This window comes from Protopterus annectens, chromosome 1.part0 (genome assembly GCF_019279795.1).
Source record: "Protopterus annectens isolate FY-2018-M chromosome 1.part0, PAN1.0, whole genome shotgun sequence".
In the NCBI taxonomy this organism is placed as follows: domain Eukaryota; kingdom Metazoa; phylum Chordata; order Ceratodontiformes; family Protopteridae; genus Protopterus; species Protopterus annectens.
In genome coordinates, this window is record NC_056725.1 from 811,812,489 (window position 1) to 811,834,988 (window position 22,500).

Below are 22,500 nucleotides of genomic sequence, written 5' to 3' on the forward strand. Positions count from 1 at the left end.
TCTCCTCAAGAGTAGCAGAATCATGTCTTTCTCCTTCCATGCTCCCCCTTGTGTTCAGCACTGGTATAGGATTCACTATGTTGTGTCTTTCGGCTTTTCCTGGTTAGGGGGTCGCCACAGCGGAACTCCGGTCCGCTAATGATTGGCAGCTGATTTTTACGTGCCGGGTTGCCAGCCCTGACGCACAACCTTCAATGAAGGTACGCCCATTTACTCATGTCTCCATGCAGAAGACGCTCTACCTGAGAATCGAACCGGACAGCGTCTTACTGTGAGGCGATAACGCTACCGCAGCACCACCACCGCGGATGTATAGGATTCACTATATTAGAACATATATGTATATGTATAGTGGTATACATACATGAATACATATCTGCCCCATCTGTTGCTTCTAGGTGCTTCAATAGTCCATCATGTTCTCTCCTTATGAACTATAGTTTGAACACAGTGTGGCCTATTCATTAACAATGTGTGCAGTTCCTTCAAGGGATTGTGATTGATGTTGCTTGTCCATAGTCTGTCAGAGTGACTCATAAAAGTGAATCCTCCTAGATTCAGGACCAAGGACAAGCAGCATGGCCCACAATACTTTAAGAGGCTGCACACAATATTTGTGAATAAGTTGGCCCATTAAAGAAGTCTAATAAATGAATAACTAAACTAAAAGTTTGTGTCCTTCTCTGTGAAGTTCTAGTTATCCTGCAATGATTTGAGCTCACTGTCTTCTGTCCTATGTATATGTAGGTGACATACAGTGGCTCTGTGGCACTGCCTGGCTCCTTCAGTATACTATTGATTTGACTTTACTGTTTCTGACTGGTACCACTAGAGCTGCCAGTGGAGTGTTGTACTGGCTTGGAAACCTGAATCTTCTTAGAGGTATGGCAGTCTTAACATTTACTCCCTGCTCTTTAGGCATGAAGTGGAGTAGTTCCACCTTCCATTGATCTTGTTTGCTGAGCAGGGGACATTTGCATATTATGTTAATGTAGGGATCCAATTCCATTGTGTGATCCCATTGGTTGGACCACCTGTTGGATGAGAAAAAATGGCAGTGCTGGTGGGGGGCACTCATGGACATGTGCTCCCTCCCCTCCCATAAAACTGTGTGCTTCAGTCACTGGAATCACCTGAACATTACCTTACTGTGATTTTTCAATGTTCTGCAAAATTTTTATTTAGTAGTTACAAATTATAGCAGGATTTTTGTCCACATTACATTTTTTCTGCCTCATGCTGAAGCATGAGTGTAGGTGCTTTGTAAGTCTCATACAGAAGCACAAGCATTTTGAAAGGAAAACAACTGCTTTTGTTATGGACCACAGCTGCTTTCTTTGGTAAGATCTGTGTGTGTGTGTGTGTGTGTGTGTGTGTGTGTGTGTGTGTGTGTGTGTGTGTGTGTGTGTGTGTGTGTGTGTGTGTGTGTGTGTGTGTGTGTGTGTGTGTGTGTGTGTGTGAGAGTGTGTGTGTGTGTGCGTGTTTGCATGCACATGTGCGTGTGTGTGCGTGTGTGCGCGTGTGTGCGTGCGTGTGTGCGTGTGTGTGTGTGTGTGTGTGCGTGCGTGCGTGCGTATGTGTGTGTGTGTGTGTGTGTGCGTGCGTGCGTGCGTGCGTGTGTGTGTGTGTGTGTTTCTCTGTATGTATTATTTGGTTATGTGACTTGCTAAGAGTTGCACAGTAGGTAAATACGGAGGTAAAAAAGAATCAAAGCCTGTACCTGCTCATTAAGAGCAGGGTAGTTTAATCCTTCACACCAACTGCCAGACCTTCATTGTCTGGGAATTCTGTAGTTCTCATTGATCAGAAAATACATCTCCATTAACACTTGCTGTTCTTTTAACCTTTTAAGTGAATTAGAGTTGTGTGGCACAGGAAATGCTCTGAGCTGTTAATGGATTGCTTCCTGTAGTTAAAAATACCATGTTTGAATCCTCCTACCTCCATTTGCCACACTCAGATAGTACTCATGATTTATTCCTGAAAAGGGGCACTTTCTCCAGTGATTTTATCTAGTTAGCAAACTGATTAAAAAATGGTATTTAAATGTGTCCCTTTTGGGGCCCCCAATTATTTTTGGCTTTGTCCTAAATTCTTTAACAAAGACATTTGAAATTAATTTGTTCTGTTCCTTATTAATTGTGTGACTTTCTGGCAAATTGTTATAAATTATGATCATTAAATAATGGCAGGCATATGAGTTTCAGATTTTATATTCTTCAGAAAATGCTTGATAATGCAAAACTGGTTATTCTATCAACTTTTTAATTATGTAAGATGATATTTAAATGCTGTTCCTGATTTAGTTTCTTGTTTCTGACTCTTGAGCTAAGAGGTTGAGAGGGCAGCGAGGTGTTACATCGAATGGTTCTAACATCAGCAAGCTGGGATATATTTCTGGGCCATTATTCATGACTTTATTTAGTCACATGATCTCAAGCAAATATCTGAAGTGCACATTCATACAAGTGGCTTTAATTAATGGGGTGCGTGTGTGTGCGCGCGTGTGTGTGTGTGTGTGTGTGTGTGTGTGTGTGTGTGTGTGTGTGTGTGTGCGCGCATTTTTGTATGTAGGCCAAAGAACAAAGACTTAACGTAGTGATGTAGATGGTAGAATGAAGTACAAATAACTGAAAATGGGGAGAAAGACTAAATTGTTTACTAGTGAGAATTTGTAACTAGAGACATTTAGAAAGAATATGAGAATGATTTGCTTTGTGTGTGTGTGTGTGTGTGTGTGTGTGTGTGGAGAGCAGGGGGGGTCCTAGACTTTTCTCATCTTAATGTCTGAAGAGCTGGATGTGTGGTAAAAAAAAATCAATATATTACAACTGATAAATAACTTTTTTTTGTCTTATAAAGAGTGAAAAAATTAAAATTTTACATTGTAACCAAGTAACTATTCTGTCAAGCAAAGAGATACTGGGCGACTAAAGAAGTTTTTTTTTTAAGTATAAAGTCTATAGTTTATCTGTGGTGTGAGCTTCCTACTAGTTGTTAGTAAATATGTCACATTTTACGTCTGTGTTCCACATTGTGCCAGGTAATGTAAAATTCCACATTTTGAAGATGGAAGGCGGACTATGGCTGCAGTTTCATTAATTATTTTGCTTATTGGTATTATGGATGCTATGGTAAACTAGAAATGAAAAAAAAATATTTAGTTTTAATTGTTTTATTCATTAAAACCACAAATAATATTGAGAGCCTGCTCTTTATTGTTTGATTGCTTGTTGCTAACTTGATTTACGTTTTTTTGGTCGTGGTCGGGGTGTTGCTTGGCTTGCCCATCTGGGGCTTTGGACTTTTGCAACTTGAGTTGTTTCTTCAGATAGTCTATTGTTTAAGGAACTGGGTATGTGATAAAGCAACTTTAAAATAACATTTTAACCATACCGTAAGCTCCCTCTCTTCCTGTTAGTAAATGTTGCACATTTTGCACTTATTGTTCAACATTATGAAAGTTAGCATAGTGCTCCATATTTTGAAGATGGAAAGTTGACTATGGCTGCAGTTTTTTAGTTATTTTGCTTGTTGGTACTATGGATGCTATGATAAACTGGAAATGAAAAGGATATTTAGTTTTAATTGTCTTATTCGTTAAAACCACAAATTCTTAATAACATTCAGTAAACCATAATTGCATCATCTAAACTCCTGCATGTCCAAAAAATAAATAGTGAAATGGGTTACTGTGCCCAGATATTGCCAGTTAAACGCTATCCATACCTCACAACTGTCCCCATTTTTGCAAAATGTGCCTTATTTTTCTTCACATGTTTGTCCTGTCCCTTATAACCTGTTCGATCACTCATGATTCTAGCTGGTCAGTAATGTCACTCATTAGAGTTTTATACTGTCTATTCATCAAAAAATGCAGATTGATGAAAAACTTGGCTCTATTAACAATTTAAGTGAATTAGAGAAATATTTAAAAATTGTACCCATTATTTTTGGCTTTGTCCAGAATACTTGACCAAATTGAAAGTTATGGTGCTACATCAAAACATTCAAATACGAATTATTTGTATTGGTATCATTTAAACAAAGCAGACATAGAGTAATATATGTTTTATGTTGCTGCATGTGATTGCCACAGTTTTTGTACTTCAGTGCTTTTAACTTGAAGGGGGCTAGAAAACTACCATGTTTTTGCAGTCACAGTAGGTCAACCAGTAGCACAATCTCCTTTGTTGCAGAAGGCTGTGGATTCTATTAACAATCCAGGTATTTGGACTGATTCTGCAGTACTGACACTGCAGTGCAGCATTAGGGGTGATATACTCCTGGGTGTGCTGTCCTTCAAATGAGATGTTAAACTGATGCCTGCCTGAGTTGTTGGTAGCTCAGGTAGATGTAAAAGATCTAATGGCACTTATCAAAAAGATCCAGGGCACTTATCAAATAGACTAAGAGAAGTTCCCCAGTGTCTTAGACAAATTTTCCACAGTCGGTATGAATATTACCTGTGGTATCCCATGAAAAGAAGCCACTGGCCTAGTGGGACCAAGCCTGTCAATAAAAATAATGTATGAATAAATAAATAAATAAAGTATGGTTGCCACTATATCTCAGTTAGTTCATTATTATTTTTGTACTCTTGACTATTTTAATGCATCAGTAAGTGGTTACAGCTATTCTATCTGAATGGATCTGTTGCTGTAAAGAGATACTGGAGGTATTTTTCCCAGAATCCTCTTAAAGCCCCCTTTATAGCAGTCATGCTAGATATAAGGAAATATTTTTTTTAACCTCCATGTAAATAAAATGGTAGTAGTGTGAGTCATAGACATCTCTTAGTGTAGCTTTAGGAACATTTTTAATTTGCTTGAAATACTCTGATTTGTGTTCTCAGAGCAGCTCTTACCTCTTTAACAGTAGTTGTAATGCTCAACAAAATAAACTAGATAGAAAAACCAGGCAAGGATATTCTTTTCCCCTTTTGTTATTTGCATTATATTTAGAGCCATTGACAATGAAAATAAGGTACTTAGAATTTCAAAGATATAATTGGTATGGTTCATATAATCATAGGTTGGTACTAGGCTAGCAGCCCTAGGGCCTATACAAGCCTAGCCATAACAATTCCCTGGCTATTTCTTCCCACAATATTTACTTCCCTGGACCCCTGTCTAGCAGGGTGACTGACGTGATCCCCGGGGTAAATTTTCTATCTCCCATCAAGTCATCAGGTTTCCTTTTGAAGAGGGCCAAGGAGGCGCTCTGCTCGACATGTATGGGCAATCTATTCCAGAGTATGGGGAGTCTCTGGGTCAGGAACCTATCCCTCCAGCATCTTTTGTTCATTGTGATGACAAGGTTTAGGTCCCTGGAGCATGTGGCTCTGATGGATTGGGATTTCTTTAAGTGTAGCATGTCCAACAGCTCTGGGTTTGACATGGCCTTGTATGTTAAGCAGAGATCGCCTCTGAGTATACGATATGTGACGGAGTATAGCTGGAGTTTTTTAGTTGGTCAGCATATGGCATCTGCTTTAGGCCTGTGATTCTTTTAATGAGGTATTTCTGCCGCTTTTTCAGTTGTTGCAGATGTCTTGTGAGGTACATACTAAATGGGGTGTTGTACTATATGATGGGTCTAATGAGAGATGAGTACAGTGGACAATTACCTCCTTTTATCTGGATGAAAACCCCTTAGTGATGAGGTGTACCACATAGAAGGATTTCTTGACTGTTGTGGCAATGTGGTTATCGAAGGTGAGACCACTGTCAACCTGTGTTCCTAAGTCTCTTATCACACTTTTGATGTTTAGTGTACTGCCATCTATGTGTTAATTCATGGGTACATGTTTTTTTCCAAAGGGGATAACTATACACTTCTTGGCATTGCACTTGAGCCCATGGCTCTGGCACCAAGCATCTGTTTCTGTAAGGACCTTTTATAGAATCCACATCATTTGGTAATTCAGTAACGGCTCCCAGTTTGCAGTCATCTGCAAACTTTGTTAGCCAGAGTCCCTCAGTGTTGGCCTGCACTTCAGAGAAGTAGATGCCAATCAAGAGCGGTTCTAGGACTGAACCCTGAGGTACTCCACTTGTCACTTGTCTGGAGCTGGATTTGGAGTCGGCTACCTTTACAGTCTGGGTTCTGTCAGTAAGCTAGTTGTCAACTCATTGGGTGATGTAGGGATAAATGCCCAGCTTAGTAAGTTTATCTATTATTCTAGCGTGGGGGATGGTGTCGAAGGTCTTGGTGAGGTCCAAATAGGCTGTGTGGACTGCCTTACCTTGTCCATGGCTCTGGAGACTGATTTGAAGAAGTCAGTCAGGTTCTGGAGAGATGATCAGCCCTTCACAAACCCAAACTGGGAGACGTCCAGTGTTTGAAGGTTGCCAATGTCTTTGTTTATAAGTTCCATGATAATATGTTCCATGGCTTTGCAGATCAGGCTCATCAGACTGATGGGATGGTAGTTCCCAGGATCCAAGATGGATCCCCCCTTGTGGAGTGGGATAACTGTAGCTGTGCGCCACTCAGTAGGCACGAAGCCTGATGTGAGGCTATGATTAAACATGACACTTAGATGAGATGCCAATTAATTTTGTAGTTCATGTAGTACACAGCCCAGGATGTCATCTGGTCCCATGGATGCTGTATTCTTAGCTTTGGAGACTGTGTTTTTTACCTTTGTAGCCGTGATTACCAGAATTTGGCAATCTTTCTGTATTGAGCTGGGCCTTTTAGGTGGTGAAGTTGGCACTGACTCGATCTGCCAGGATATTGGCAATGTCCTTGGGATCAGTATATTTAATGCCATTCTGTTGTAGCTCAGAGCAGATCTGAGCATTGCCATTTAGATTCTTGGCATAGCTATAGAATGCCTTGTAGTTGTCTTTGGAATCTTTGGCAATTTTATTTTCGTAACTAGCTTTGGGGGATTTCGCAAGGGATCTCAGTTTTTTACTGAGGCTGGTAAGGGAGTTTTTTGCATCCTGGGATTTTCCTCTTTTCTGCAACAGTTTCTTCCTTCTGTTGTATAGTTTGTTTATGACAAGGGACCACCAGATTGGCTTTCTTTTTTTGGAGGAGAGCATCTTGGTTCTATTTGGGATGGCACGATTCATGCACGAGTGGATGTGCTCATACAGTGCTTTAGTGTAGGATTCGGCAGTTGAACTTTCAGTTGCCGTCTGCATGGGTGTCATGAAGTTTGTCACTTCTGACTTAAGTAGCATGAAGTTGGCCTTGGAGAAGTTTTTTACAGATGTTTCCTTACTGGGGGATGGGGGTGGGATCTGGATGTCAAAGGTGATTAACTTATGGTTAGTAGACCTAACCAACGATGGGGTGATCACTAGTGTGGAGCATTGATTTCCCATGTTGGTAATGACCAGGTCCAGGATATTGCTGCCCCTGGTGGGACTATGGATTAGTTGATCCAGGGCATTGGAATTTATGAATTCCAAGAACCGATGGGCAAAGGTGTTGGTACAAGAGTAGTTTTCCCAGTTAATGGCAGGGTACTTGAAATCACCCCAGTATTAGGGTGTTTGGTTGTATCTTAATATTTTCCAGTAGGTTTAGAAAGGTGTAGTGAGAATCTTGGAGCATAGTGGGGGATCTGTAGCAAGCTACAATTTGGATGGCAGTCTTACCTAGTGTTAGTTGCACCTGGAGAATTTCAGATGCATTGTGTTTGGCAACTAGCCTGGAGATGTGAATATCCTTGGTGAATATGGACACTCCTCCACCTTTAGTGTTTCGGTCCTGGTTTGGTGGCCGAAATGTGTGGTAAGAGTTGTAGGCTGGTATTGCAGGGGTGCTCTCTGGAGTCTTGAACCAGGTCTCAGTTACTGCACAGATATCGATGTTCTCCATTTTTAGGAGTGCCTCGAGAGAGTGCATTTTGAGGTTTAGACTTCTAGCATTGAGTAGCATTCCCTTCAGATTTTGCATACTTGTACCTGTTACAGTGGTGGTTTTGACCTTTGAACTTTGCCTAAAAAAGGCACTATAGGGGTGGCAAGAGCCTTATCCAGTAACCAGAATCCCAGGGGCAATAGGTGTAGACCATCTCTGGCAAAGCTTTATGATCTGTCGATCATGCCATCCCAGGCAGACAGATACTGGATCCTCTTTGAATGACACCAGAAGCTTAGCCAATTGTTGAAGTCAGTCATTTTGTCCTTATAAAGGTACAAGTATGCAAAATCTGAAGGGATCAGAAAAAGCACCATAATCAACCCCAAACCTTCTGGTCAGGCATAAATAGACTTTTACATCCAGGCCACTCCAAAACACCAACCCCATCAGGTCTCTCTCTAAACTCTCCAAACCAGATTGCTGATGCATTCAATACCTTTTTTAGTGAAACTGTCCAATCTCTAGTTAACACCTTACCACCTGTTAACTCTACCCTCTCATCCTCCCTAACAACCATACCATCTACCTTTCACTTAAAACCTATTCCTACATCCCTCATCTATACTCTACTTCATAAACTTAAACCTTGTACTCCCTCAGCTGATCTCCTACCACCTGAATACCTTCAAACTGCTGCAAAAGTTCTTGCCTATCCCATTTCTATCCTAATCAATAGAACCATAACTGAAGGCTCCATTCCTTCTCTCTGGAAAAATCTCTCACATAATTACACTTCACAAGGGTGGTAACTCAACTGAACTCTCTAACTTTCGGCCTGTAGCCCTACTCTCTCCACTAGCCAAAATCATGGAAAAATGCATCCAGCAACAATTTCTTGACCACATTCTCCAAAATAACCTTCTAGCTGACTGTCAACATGGTTTTAGACCATTCCACAGTACCACCACTTCTCTCCTATCCTTTACAGACTGCATTAATAAACATTGTAACAATAACATGCTCTCCTCTGCTCTATTCATTGACCTATCTAAAGCTTTTGATATGGTTAACCATCAAATACTTCTCAACATACTCAAGTCATTCTCACTTGACACACAGGCATTACAATGGTTCAAGTCCTACTTACACAATAGACAGCAGGCTGTCCTTTGGGATAATAACCTATCCAAACATCTCCCTATTAATCTTTTTTTCCCTCAAGGCTCTATCCTGGGACCTCTACTCTTCTCCATATTCATTAACGACCTTTCTATAAATTTACCTCTACCTACCTGCATACAATACGCAGATGACTCCACTTTGATTTGTAAAGCCTGCTCTTCATCTGAACTCCAATCCATCACCCAAACAGTATTTAACCTAGTAGAAAACTGGCTCCAACAACGTTGCCTACTCCTAAATGCCAAAAAAAACAAACTATTACTATTTACTCTAACTATTAAATCCTCCCCAATAGATTTCTGTATTACATCAATCGATGGTACAGTCATAGCTCCTGACCCAACTACCAAACTCTTAGGTATAATGATCAACCACAACCTCAACTTTGACTTACATATTGATGCTACTATTAAAACAGTAAACAGAAAACTTTGATCCTTGTATAGGATAAAACCCTTTCTCACCCCAGATGCTAGAGCTACTATTGCCCAGACTCATCTGATCTCCACCCTCCTCTATGCCTCCTCCATTTATACTAATCTTTCCAAAAGCAACCTAAATAAATTGACCACTTCTTATAACAATATTGCCAGGTTTGCTACTGGGTCCCCATTTAGACCACAACCTCAACTTTGACTTACATATTGATGCTACTATTAAAACAGTAAACAGAAAACTTTGATCCTTGTATAGGATAAAACCCTTTCTCACCCCAGATGCTAGAGCTACTATTGCCCAGACTCATCTGATCTCCACCCTCCTCTATGCCTCCTCCATTCATACTAATCTTTCCAAAAGCAACCTAAATAAATTGACCACTTCTTATAACAATATTGCCAGGTTTGCTACTGGGTCCCCATTTAGAACTCATCACTGTCTAAATCTCAAACTTCTGGGATGGCTAGAACTACATAACCAGCTAGAATTTCAACAACTCACCATTACCCATAAGATTCTGTACCAGGCCAGTAATACTCCTATTCTCAGTAGCCTCATCTCCCCCGACATAAATCTTACTACCCTTCACTCAGCAAATAAACTATTGGTTACCATCTAGACATCCCACAACAAGGCAGGTGATTCTCTTTTCTCAAATTCAGTGGGGAAGATTTGGAACAAGCTTCCCATTAAACGTACATCTCTCTCATCATTACCACTCTTTAAAAAGCAACTAAAAACACAATGGCTATGCCCATGTACTAACCCTGACTAACACCCCCCCCCAGTGTAACATTATTCTATACCTCTCCTCCAAAACCCACATTGCAGAATTAGTAAACTCTTCCCTCACTCCCTTCTTAGTATCTTACTCCCAGGAACTATCACTGAGTATGTTCTTTGCAACATTCTTTCTGCTGTGAGCACATCTTCCACCTTGTATATAGACCAACTATTCTTTCACTATGACTGTAATTACTTCTTTACGTATATATATTTAATAACTTTCTTATTTTTCAGTGTGATATTTTTTATTATAACCTGTATACTTCATTGTAAATGTACATTCCTACCCAACATACTTTATGGTGAATGTCATATGCTTTCCCATGGTAATAGTACTGTATTTGCTTTCTTAAACTTAGTAGTCACATTCTGTATAATTTAGTTCTGTATAATTAAGTTCTTGAAGAAAATCTTCATGTATATGTATTTAGATATTTTTGGACTTTTCCTGTTCTGATTTATTTAGTTTAAGGTGGAGCTTATCTCCCTGGGCCTCTACTGAAAATGGGCATGTATCCAGTTAGACTAGCCCGGTCAACAAATGTAAAATAAATAAATAAATAAATTATACTGTGGTATCATTCTGGGTGAAGGCAGGATGCTACTCAGGGCTAGGGTCATACCTGCCTTGGCCACATGATCTGAGAACTCTTCCATGTCTCTTTTCTTGTAGTCAAGGGAGGGACATCTCAAGTCATTCACTCCAACATGGACAATGACAGAGTCATATTTGTACTTGTTGTGGAGTGACTTGAGTGCATGCATTATGTGGCAGATCCTGGCACCTGACAGGCAAATGACTGTAATTTTCTCCTTTTTCATCCTAGTGAGTGGGACATCAATGTGCCTGACTATAGCGCCACCTATGGCTAAAGTGTTGGGTATGTTGTCTTGCCTTAGGGGCTGTTGTTGGATAGCACACTGGTGTTGTGATCTATGTGATACTTTGGTTGTGACTGGTGTTTATTTGCGTTTCAGCTTCAGAGGTCTTGTTGCTTGGGCAGGTTAATGTTAAGGGCCTCCGCATATGTGGGTTTAGTGTTGCTATGTGTGGGTGTTGGTAGTGAGGGTTTTGAAGGGCTATGTGTTGCTTGAGGTATAGTGTGGGTGTTAACCTTCTCCTCTTGATTGTCTAGCACAATCTTGGCTGGAGAGAGCTTTGCTTCCAGTTTGGCAATGTAAATGCATCTCTCACAGGTTGTAGTGTTGGGTGGTAGGAGGAGAGGGTTGTCTGTGTACATGAGGCAATTGCTTTATTGCCCCAGTATGCCCCAGATTCACCAGGTGGACAGGAGAAATCATCAGAAGCTAACTCTTGGACATGCCTGGTTAGAGACAACAGAAGCACTAATCCCAAGATGACTACTGAGAGGCAGAATGTGGGCTCTCCAATAACTGGTGGTCTTGCAATAGATGCTTAAAGGTAAGCTGAAAAAAAATGGTTTATCCTAAACACTGCAGTGTGCACTAGAGGAATTAGATGTGAAAGTAAGTAACTTAAGTTTTACCTGAATAAAAATTAAGTTTTAGTGGAGAGTCACTATTTTTAAAACAGCAAGATAGATTGAAAGGGGGTGGTCACTTTTGTATTCTGGAATACAGTGGGATGGCCAATAAATTTAAATAGTTGAAGGGGAGTGATTTCACAAAATGATAATTTTGTGCTTACTCACGCAAGCCAGTAAAAGCAGAGAGGAAATGAGATATATGGTCAAATTAACATAAGGGGCAGGCAACTAGAAAGACAGTGGTGTTTAAGAAGACAACAGTAACTGGGAGGGAGAGTAGGAAAAATGATTTCTGCCTGACTCACAAGAGACAAAGTTGTGGTCTCTTTTCAAGTTTTAATATGCAGTTAAAATCAGACTACAAGTAAAACACAAGGTAAAGAAAACAAATCACAGTATTCAAAACAGAAAAAAGCAATAAAGTAATACAAAATACATCAAATAAAAAGCAAACTAACATTTCCCTCACTGCAAAGTGTAGCAGGGTCTGGGTGAACCTTTCTAGTGGTAGTCAAAAAAGTGGGCTTTATTTGTGGACGATATTATTTTGTACTTGATAAAATCAGAAAAGGACATCTCAGTGTTTTGGAACTCACGGAGAGATAGTTTCAAGTTTTTTTCAGAATATAAAATTAATGCAGACACAACAAAGGTTATAGTTGTAAATTATATACTGACACATGAATTGGTTCATTAATGCCCCATATTTATGGGGACATGATATGAATTATTTGGCTTTATGGGTTAAAAAATGCTGTTATGGCAGTTAAGGATATGTGGGAAGAGACTAAAAAGAGGTAATAGAAAATGGAGGCCCTTGTTTATGGATAATAGCAAGATACAAGCAGAGAAAATGTTTTTAGTCCCTTTAGTTTTATACAGAGGTCAGGCATATTTTTATCAACCAGAGGAGAACTTGTGGACAGTAAATAATAAACAGTTGAAGGATTTCATCTGGGAGAGGAACAGGACAAGGCTCAAGTGGGATAAGATGATCCTTCTAATAGAGCAAGGGGGTTTAGGATTAATTGATTTAAAGAGATATTTCAGAGCTACATAGTTAAGGCTCATATGCATAACACAAGCATAAAGCTATAATTCAAACTTGAAATGGATGGTGTTGAAGCAGTTGAGGGGGGGGGTTCAAGAAATAAAGAGAGAATGGGATTTGGGATGCAGATCCTTAAGGAGAATAACAACAGTCATACAGAATATTATATTTATAAAGTGGCAGAAAGTGTTTTAAGAACTATGCCAACATGAGAAGAGATTCTGCTAATAGGGATGTCTGCTATTAGGAGGATAGAGAATAGGCAAGATTGGGCTGGAATTTTCTGGAGATAACTGGCAAACTAAGCACGATACTGGGAGCAAATAACTAGAGAGGGAAAGGTAATAGAATGGGAAGGGACAAGAAGACATTTGGACTGCAGGCTAGAGACTGACTCCCCCATTAGGGAATGATATCAGAGTATAGGCAAAGAGAATGGGATAGGAGAATCCTAAGTGAAAGGCCTGCTCTGGTAGAGTTTATAGTTGAAACTAGAATGGAAGCTGCTTTTAAAAAAGGGATAATTAATATGACATAAAATATTGCATGATAACTATAGGAGTAATCAGAGGTAGTTTGAAAAGATTGGGAAGAGAGACTGGATAAATAATTCACAAGGAAATACTGGGAGGACATGTGTTTGGCTCCCAAATAAGCAAAATGTCTAGAAGGTATAGGATTTTTGCTTGGAATTGTTTGCACAACTATTTTTATACCCCAATCAGACTCCAAATAATTTTTCCTCAGGTAGATGGCAAATGTTGGAGGTGTGATGGGGAAGAAAGAGATAACTGGGAACATATGTTTTGAGAGTGTAATGAGTAGGAGGACTTTAAAATTTCCCAACAGTGTACTCTTTTCAGAAATATTGGGAGAACAAATGGGAGTAACTAAAGAAATGATTTTTTAACCTGTGATACAGGATCTGAGTTGCCTAGACACAGTAAGGCCTTGTTAAGTTTCATTGTGGTGGTTACCAAAATAAGGAATTACTAGAAAAAGGAAATCAAAGTCTGAACTAACTAACAGTACCTGAAGTAATGAATATAGAAACAGAGATAAGATAATTGGAAGTGTGGTCTTTAGAAGAGGGTAGGAGCAAACTACATAGAAAAAATGGAAATTGTGGGAACCAGTACACGCAGAACAATGTTTTGGAAGAGGAGTGATGTTTAAGGGAAGGCAGGAATTGATTAATTTATATAATGTTGGATTGATGATAATTGTGTAAAAGCTTGTGTGTGATGTATAATGTTTGTAACTCTGAACATGTTAACATGGTTTGTTTTCTGTATATAAATGCACGTTTGCTTATGTCTTAAGTGATAATCCAACAAAGAAGTTAAAAAATAAATAAATAAACTTGATGCACTGCATGTAGGTTTCCAGTTTTGACAGAACCTCTCCCGCAGTCTTCCTGAGGGATCAAACCTATCATTGTAATCTAGGAGCTGTTAACGCACCACTCTTGCTTTTACTTTAAAGAATTATTAACAGGCATTTAAACTGCTTTTATATCCACCAGTGAATGCGATGGGAGATGTGTTTTATCTTGAATGACAGCAAAATGTGCTTGTTTTTTAAAAATATTTCCTTGCAATGCAGGATAGAACAAATAAGTCTGACTTTTTGTTCTTGAATTTGAATTAATGATATTTTTTTCCTCTTTCTACTGAGGCACAAAAGTCTTTGTGCATGACATTTTCCCATCTCGTTTGTATTGGTAGCTATACCCTTGACTTGCTGCATTGTAGTATATCAAAACTTCTTGCAAACCATTTTCCTTGAGCATGACAAATTAGTGTTTTTTCTTTGCTATGAACATTGCCAAGATTTATAAGATTATAGCATTCACTGTTTTTTTTTTTTTTTTTGTAGAGAAATGGGCTTTCATTTTTAACAGTGGATTATGGGTGAATTAAAACATATCATGTATTCTGTATTTCATTGGTATTGTGTTTCAGTGTTTTTTCACATGGCCTACATACCCCGCCAGCTAGTGCTCTGCCTCTATTGTGCCATGGTAAGCAAAGAAGTCTGGGAGCATCACTGAGTGAGAGAACATGTGTGGTTGTGGTAGCAGATTTTCTTGGACCACTGGGAACAGAGTAAATTGTAGGGATTTTCCTGTTATCAAAAAAATGTTCTTTGTACTTTTATTTTAAGGAACTGTGCTGCTGCTAATTCTCACTTCTTTAGGCAGAGTAATGCAGCTGCATGAAATGGGGTTCAGTCTGAGACACTATGGAGCTTGGGTTTCATGACTTATGCAGAGAATATTAAATCTCAGTAACCTAGCAGGATTAAACTTGGCAAGCTCCATTAAATGTGTTCTGAAATTAAAGTGCTTGAACCACAAATATTTCTACTGGTAATGTTTTTACTAGTAAATGCTAGCACACTGGCAAGATGTACCAGCGTCACTGTATGGGCAATGATCCCTGACTCTGGCCAGAAAAATCAAACAGAGAACCTTGACAGTTTTTTTTCTCCCTAAACTGCCTTGTACAGATCTGGGAAAGCATAGTGACAGTGCAGCTACCAGGTAGAAGTACCACCTCTACTACTTGTGTTCCAAGTATCACAGGGTCTGGACCCCTTAACAATGACAAGTTTGTGCCCTTTTGGAGACCTGATTCCCCTAAATAATCAACGTTAGCATCTGGAACACCAGGCTCCCACAGCAATGGAATCCTGATGAGACATTTAGTATATTGTTACAGGAACACCAACCCACATTGAGAACCAACAGGACTAAAACCAGAATGGGACCATCACCCAAATGGAGAACTATACCAGACTGAATAAAGACAAGCTTAGAGTATCACCACTGAAAAAAAATTGGGCATGGATTTAAGGACTTCATGTTGTGCAAGTTAGAAATATTTAAATTTTCAATTGTGATGTTTGCCTGGTTGCACCCCAGTAAGAACCCTCTGCCACACAGCTTCTCATGTGATATTACATTCTGTGATTTGCACTCAAGCAAATATCACACTGCTTGAATAATGTGGGTTTTGTAAATAATGAACTGATGCATAGTATTAATGAATTAGCAGAAATATGTGATGGCAATATTAGAGATATGATCATGTGTGAAGTTATGGGAGATGCTTGGAACTGTACAAGGTACTCTGGGCAGACTTGTGAGCATGACCAGTGTGGAAGTAGAGCATTGTCCAATGATAATTCCTTAAGCTAATTTTATTTTATTTATTTATTTATTTATTTATTTATTTATTTATTTATTGTCATTTGTTAACTGGGTTAGTCCAGCTGAATCAGAGGCCCATTTGCAGTGGAGACCCAAGGAGAAAAGCTCCATATACAGGTAAAAAAATTGCACAGAGATATACTTAAAAGAATATAGTAACAAGAAGTTATACATGCAAGATAAACTCCACTGTTAATACAGTTGTGTTCTAGTTGCAGAATGATAGTACCGAAACAACAATATATTCTGTATGCAAAAATATATACAAGTAGCAGCAATAAACTCTATGTACAATGGTATTTACATGAATGTGGTGTAGGTATATAGTAGTAAGCATTTTGAAAGACGGATAGAAGCTAAGAAATATGGCTGGAGTAAGGAGGTAGAGATTAGGAAGAGAACAGCAGGAATCAGGTAGGAGTTTGACAAGGACAGGACCAGGTCTTTAGTAGGTAGTTTTTGAGCTTGAGTTTGAATTCGGCTTTATGGGGAATATTTCTCATATTAAGGGGAAGGGCATTCCAGGTATGAGCAACAGAGAATTTATATAGGGACTTTCCTATATTTTTTGTTGGTTTGTAGAAGTCTAGTAGAAGTTTGTCAGATGTGCGAAGCTGATGTTGGGGATTATAGAGTGATTCAGTGTTAGCGATGGAGGCACAGGAAGTGGGGTTATAGAGTATAGAGTGTGTAATGTGTAGTTGTGGAAGAAGACATTGTTTTTGGAATTCTGGCCATAGTAAAGACTTGAGAACGAGGCAGTGGTGGGATTTATATGGTAGACTGGGAGGCAAATCTAGCAATTTTGTGGTAAGTTTGTTCTAGTTTGGAGAGGAGAGATGACTGCAGGTTAGTAAGGAATGGTGCTGCACACAGAAGACAGGGTAAGAGAAGAGACATGGAGGGATTGGAGGAGGGAAAAGGTAGCTTATGATTATGGTACAGGAGTCCAAGTTTTTGGTTGTTTTTTATGCAATGGTTGATATACATCTCAAATTTTAGTTCGTCGTTGATAGTAACACCAAGTAATTTAGTATAGGGTTTAGGTTTGATGACAGTATTGTCAAGTGAGGTAATGGAGAAAGAGGGTTTATGGTGTATCAGTGTTTTGGGAAGGAAAAGTAGGAACTTTGTTTTTTTTGGATTTAATGTTAGTTGATTATCAGTGAGCCAGGTTTCAATAGAGGTGAAGGTGCCTTGGATACAAGCAAGGAGTTCTGGGATGCTGTGGGCAGTGGTAATAAGGGTTGAGTCATAGGCATACTGTAAGAGTGAGAGAGGTTAGTAGCAGAGTGTAATCTGTTAGTAAAGATGTTGAATAAGAGGGGACCCAAGATAGAGCCTTGGGGAACACCAGTGTTGATGGGTAGGAATGGGGAGGTGACAGATTGCCAGTGTGTAGATTGTTGCCTATTAGATAAATAACTGGATAACCAATTTATTGAGGGGGTTGATAGATGGAGATTAGAAAGTTTAGATATAATTTTGGGGTGAGAGACCGTATTGAAGGCCTTGGAAAGATCAAGGAAAAGACAAGAGACTAGATGGCTATTATCACGAGCTTCTGCTACAGTTTGGGTGAATGAGAGTAGTGCGGTAGTTGTGCTGTGGTGGTTCTAAATCCATGCTGGGTGGAGTTATTAGATTATTATTCAGTAAGTGTTTAAGTAGTTGAATGTGGACACATTTTTCAAGGATTTTGGAAAGTGAAGATAGTATTGCATTGGGGCGATAGTTGGATGGGTCCATGGAGTTACCTCCTTTATGGAGAGGGATAGTGAAAAATGATTTCCACATGTCAGGGACAAGAGCCTCAGTAATAGAGTGATTTATAAGAATAGATACAGGGTAGGCAATAGATCTGGCAGTGATTTTAAGGAAGTGAGGGGCAGATTATCAACAGAGGGAAAACAGGGCTTGAGTTTATTCAGCTGTGTTTTAATGAATGCGGTTGAAAGGAGAAAGTGATGAGGGAAAAGGGACTGGGCAGTACAGGTAGAGAACAGGCAGAGGAGTTTTGTTGAGTTAGTTTCTGAATTGAATTGAACTTATCAGGATTGAATTGAGTTATATTGCGACAGTCTCTGTAATGGTGTTCTTTGGCAGGATGTTTGAAATTTCTATGAATGCAGGTAGGGGAATGGCCACTAAGTGAGTCAGGAAGAGTGCTAGGGCTATGATAGAGACTGGGGTAAGAAGTAAGGATCCAATCTATTATAGAAGTGGTAGTAGAGTGTTTGTTGGTCCTGGTAGGGGAGGATATAAGTTGGTGGAAACCAAACAGATTGGGGCTATGTGTTGGAGATGAGGAGGAGAGTGAAGCCCAATTAATGCTGACATCACAGAGTATAATAGTTTCATAGGGAATGTGTTGGTTGAGCCAGGAGAAAACATTTTCTAAAATAGGGATGTTATCACTGGGGGGGTATTTAAATGGATACAATGGCAAATTTTTGTTAGGGTTGTGGTGTCAGTTTACAATTAGGATTTCAGCAACAGTAAATCTGGGTATGGAAGTTGGGAGTCGGGGGAGAGAGTGAGTTGGTCAGAATAGAGGATGGCTACACCTCCACCTCTGTTGTTTGTTCTATCTGCAGGAAAGATGTTATAACCTGGGGAAAGGATTTCAGAGTTGGAGATGGGAGGTTGTAACCAGGTTTATGAGAAAGTTAGAATATGAGGAGAATGTAGATGGATCCAAGTGTGCAATGCTAGTATTTTGTTAACAATACATTGGATATTCAGTGGAAAAAATAGTTAGAGAGTTAGCAGAAGGAAAGTGAAATTGGGGTAGTGTGTCAAGGGGTGAGGTAGGGGTTGACTGCTTGTGAGAGGTAGGGGCTGTTGGTCCTGGGTTGGGGTGGATGTCCCCATCCAAGAGTACTGATTCAAGGAAACCAAGCAATGAGGAGAGTAGAAAAAAGGGAGGTCTGTGTGTTATAGAGGTGGGAAGGGATATGTTGAGGTAATTTTTTATCTTAAAGAGGAGGGAGGGATTGATTGAGAATTGGTATGGGGAAATTAAAATGAGGGGGGTTAATGAGTGAGTGGTAGCTATGAGAGAGGGTAGGTGTTCTTGTTTGGAAATGTAGTGATATATGGTATGATGTCCACAGGGATAGTAGGAGGAGGAGGGGGATTGTAAAGTAAAGGGTTGACATTTAGAAGGAATTGTAAGGTGATAGTTTGAGTGTTGTTGTGGAGATATAACATTTGGGAAGAGAGGGAAGAGGAGAAGTAGGTGAGAAAGTAGAGCTGGTGTAAGGCAGGGTAAAAATGGGGACAGTGCAAAAAGTAAAGTAGTTTAGGAGAATGAAAAGGTTGTAGAATAGGAGGGGACTAAAGTAGGTAGACGGGAAGGGAGAGGTAGGCAGGGGGAGGGGCTATTGGTGGTGTGTGAGATATTGGCTAATTGGGAGAGGGGCAGGAGTGTAGAGAGTATAAATCTAAAGAGTGTGGAGGTGGGTGGGAATGGGGGTAGGGTAGGGGAGTGAAGGGAGCCTGAGCGTATTGAGGGCGAATGGAGCAGGTTGACCCAGCTGAGTGAAGCACAAGAAAAAAAAAACAATCAAAAAAGGTATGTCTGTGAGCAAGTATGGGGGAGAGACACAATACTGAGTGAAAAAGGGAAGAACTCACAGAGGTTAGGGCAGGAGAAAGTAGGTGGGAGGTGCTGTGTTCCTGTACAGAGAACAGTTGTGATTATGTGTAGGCACTGTCTTAATGTGGAAGGCAGAAGCAGCAGTTAGACTGTTAGGCTATGTTAGGTGTAATAAAATATAACTAACAACATATATCTAAAACAGCTAAAAACTACATACAGTTAAACAGGGCTCACTCCACAAGAAGAATAACAGCTGCAGGAGCTTCAGCAGTAGAACTAGGTTTTTCACAGTCAATGCTGCCATCTAGTGGATGACATGAACATTTATAAATTAACAACAAGCTACTTTAACCTAATAAAATGCTGGCAAGGGGAAGCAGACAAGGGGGCAGGTGGGGGGTTGGCATGTGTGCAGACTTTGCAAATACAAGCACTCCTAATCCTAAAAAGTTATTGGCAGTACAGTAGGCTAGAACACATACATTATCTAACAGGAACTGGTGTGCACTTCCAGGTTCCGCACTCTTCAGAGGGTATCCAAGTGGCCCTGTAACGCTGAGGGTGGTGTGGAGGTTGGTGTAGGATAGGCAGATAAATATTTGGGCTGAGAATAAGGCAGAAGAAACTAAAAAAAGAGAGAAACAGAACAAAGTTAAGAGAACAGTTCCATTGGTAAGATAGTGTAGAAAACAGGAAAGGGGAGATGGTTAGGCAGGCATGGAGGTGTAGAAAGGAGGTACAAGCAGCAGGGTAGGAGGGGGTACAAGAGTGCCCAGAGAAAAATAACAGGGTAAGGAGGGGAGGGAGAGATGCCGTAAGAGGGGGTATGACAGAGGTAGTAAATAAGGAGACAATGATAATAGCACAAATGGTATTAGAACAAATACAGGGCAGTGCATAACATTGCAGATGAGGATAAAATAATAGAGACATGTGCGTCTCAACAATGAAGCAAATTTATCCAATGACAGAGCTTGCTTTCAACCATTGTGTAAAACAAGTGGTAGCATTGCTAATTAGGCTGAGTGGCACCTTCATCCAATTGGCTGATATTTCATGAAGTATGATTGGCCACAGTTCTGCTCCCTCACTGGCTTGCATTAATTTTCTCAAACTCTCTCCAACTATTTGGCTATACAAAAGTTGTAGTAATCAGAAGCATAGCCCACCCCTTTGCTCAAATAGAACAGCCAAAAAAAAGGGGTAGCTCCGATAGCATGCTTATGGCAGTCTAGACCACATGCCCCCCTCCCATACATATGCTCCCTCCAAAACACATGTTCCCTCCCCACTGCAGCTTTTCATTGGAAAAACCAAAAAAAAGGGGTAGCTCCAATAGACTGCTCATGACAATCTGGAGCACATGCCCCTCTCCCTCTGATACACTCCCTCCCCCAAGACCCCCGCCCCCTCAATGAAATAACTCTTCATTGGAAGAGGAAAAATGGACAGCTTTGGTAGACTGCTAACAGCAATCTGAAGCATATGCTCCCACCCAGACAAATGCCCCCTCCCTGCCACAGCTTAACATTGGAAGAGCGAAAAAAGAAAAAAGAAGTTTGCAAGTTGCTTTCTGTTCCAGCATTCAGAGATGCTAGTACAGAAAGAAGAATGCAAGAATGGCACTTAAGGATTGCACCCTCTAAGACCTTGTGCCTGGGACACATGCTCTGTTTACCCTACCCTTGCAACATTACTGGTAGTAATGCCTTCAAAATATTAGATCTGAAGAAGTCTAATGACAAAATCAAGAAGATCACACAGTAAAGGTTGTTATCCTGAAGAGAATTGCATACAGTCATTCATTTCACTGTATTTTACTTTATTGTTAACTATATTTCAGTTTGTTTCTTCTAGTATATATGCTAAATAGTGTAGCTCACTGTTAGTTAAGTCTAAATAGGTAATATCTGAAACTGTAAATGTCACTGTTCAAAAAGATCTGATTTTAACTGATGACACTTAAAGTCTTCAAAAAGACCCTGGAAAGGATTAAATATAAACCTAAGTGTTAAGCATGACTAAAATTGTTGGACAGACAAAGTCCAAAAGCCCAGAGGCAATTCAATCTTAAGGACTTTAAGAACGATCTAAATAATTAAAAGGTCTGAAGAAATATATAGCCTTTGTAAAGGCACTTTCCTTCTGCGTGTCCAGATTCCTCAAATGTCAATAAATTTTGTAGAGGGGACTTGCCTGTTTTGGATGTTGGCAGTGATTCTGAATTATGGACCAGATGGGGGTGTCATTTGCACATGTCATTTATAAGAGTATGTAGAGGACTTACCCATTGTGTAGCTGTCTTTATGAATTGAGAATTGTGAAAAGGGCAAAATGTTTATTCAACTTCTCACAAATTGATTTTTATCACTCATCTCAAGCACTTCATCTTCTTTACCTCAAGCTTCCACAGCTGCTTTACTTTCACTGCCCAGGCATCTGTAACATATAGGACTAGTCGCATCACTGTTTTCTATACTTTACTCTTTAGCCTTTTTGATATTCTTCTGTCATACACTATTCAACATTATGTGCCAGTTGGCTGAAGCCCCCCTGATTTTAGGCTTGACCTCTTCATTCAGACTTCCTTCTCCTCAACCACACCTTTCAGATACTTGAAGCTGTTAATCTCTTTCACTATTTCCCTATTCACTCAATATTCATCTTCTTATGAGTTCCCCATTTGCTGCAATGACCGCTGACTTGTTTGTACTCAGTTTCATTCCATACGTCTTCAGTTTTGCATTCCAGTCCTCTATCACATGTTGACTTGAATTTGCTTGTAGAGCCACATCATCTGCATACAGCAGCTTTGTTGATCTGTCTCCTCTGACCTGTTTCCAGTATGAGAGCAGGAGTGGGGTTATTGCTGAACCCTGATGCACATCCACTC

The 22,500-nt window shown here is 39.9% G+C and overlaps 1 protein-coding gene across 1 annotated transcript in view; it reads right to left on the bottom strand.

The window, feature by feature from the left end:
* Nucleotides 1-22,500, bottom strand: part of IPCEF1 (interaction protein for cytohesin exchange factors 1) — a gene marked incomplete in the record, with an annotated part of 1,177,958 nt that overhangs the window by 907,579 nt on the left and 247,879 nt on the right.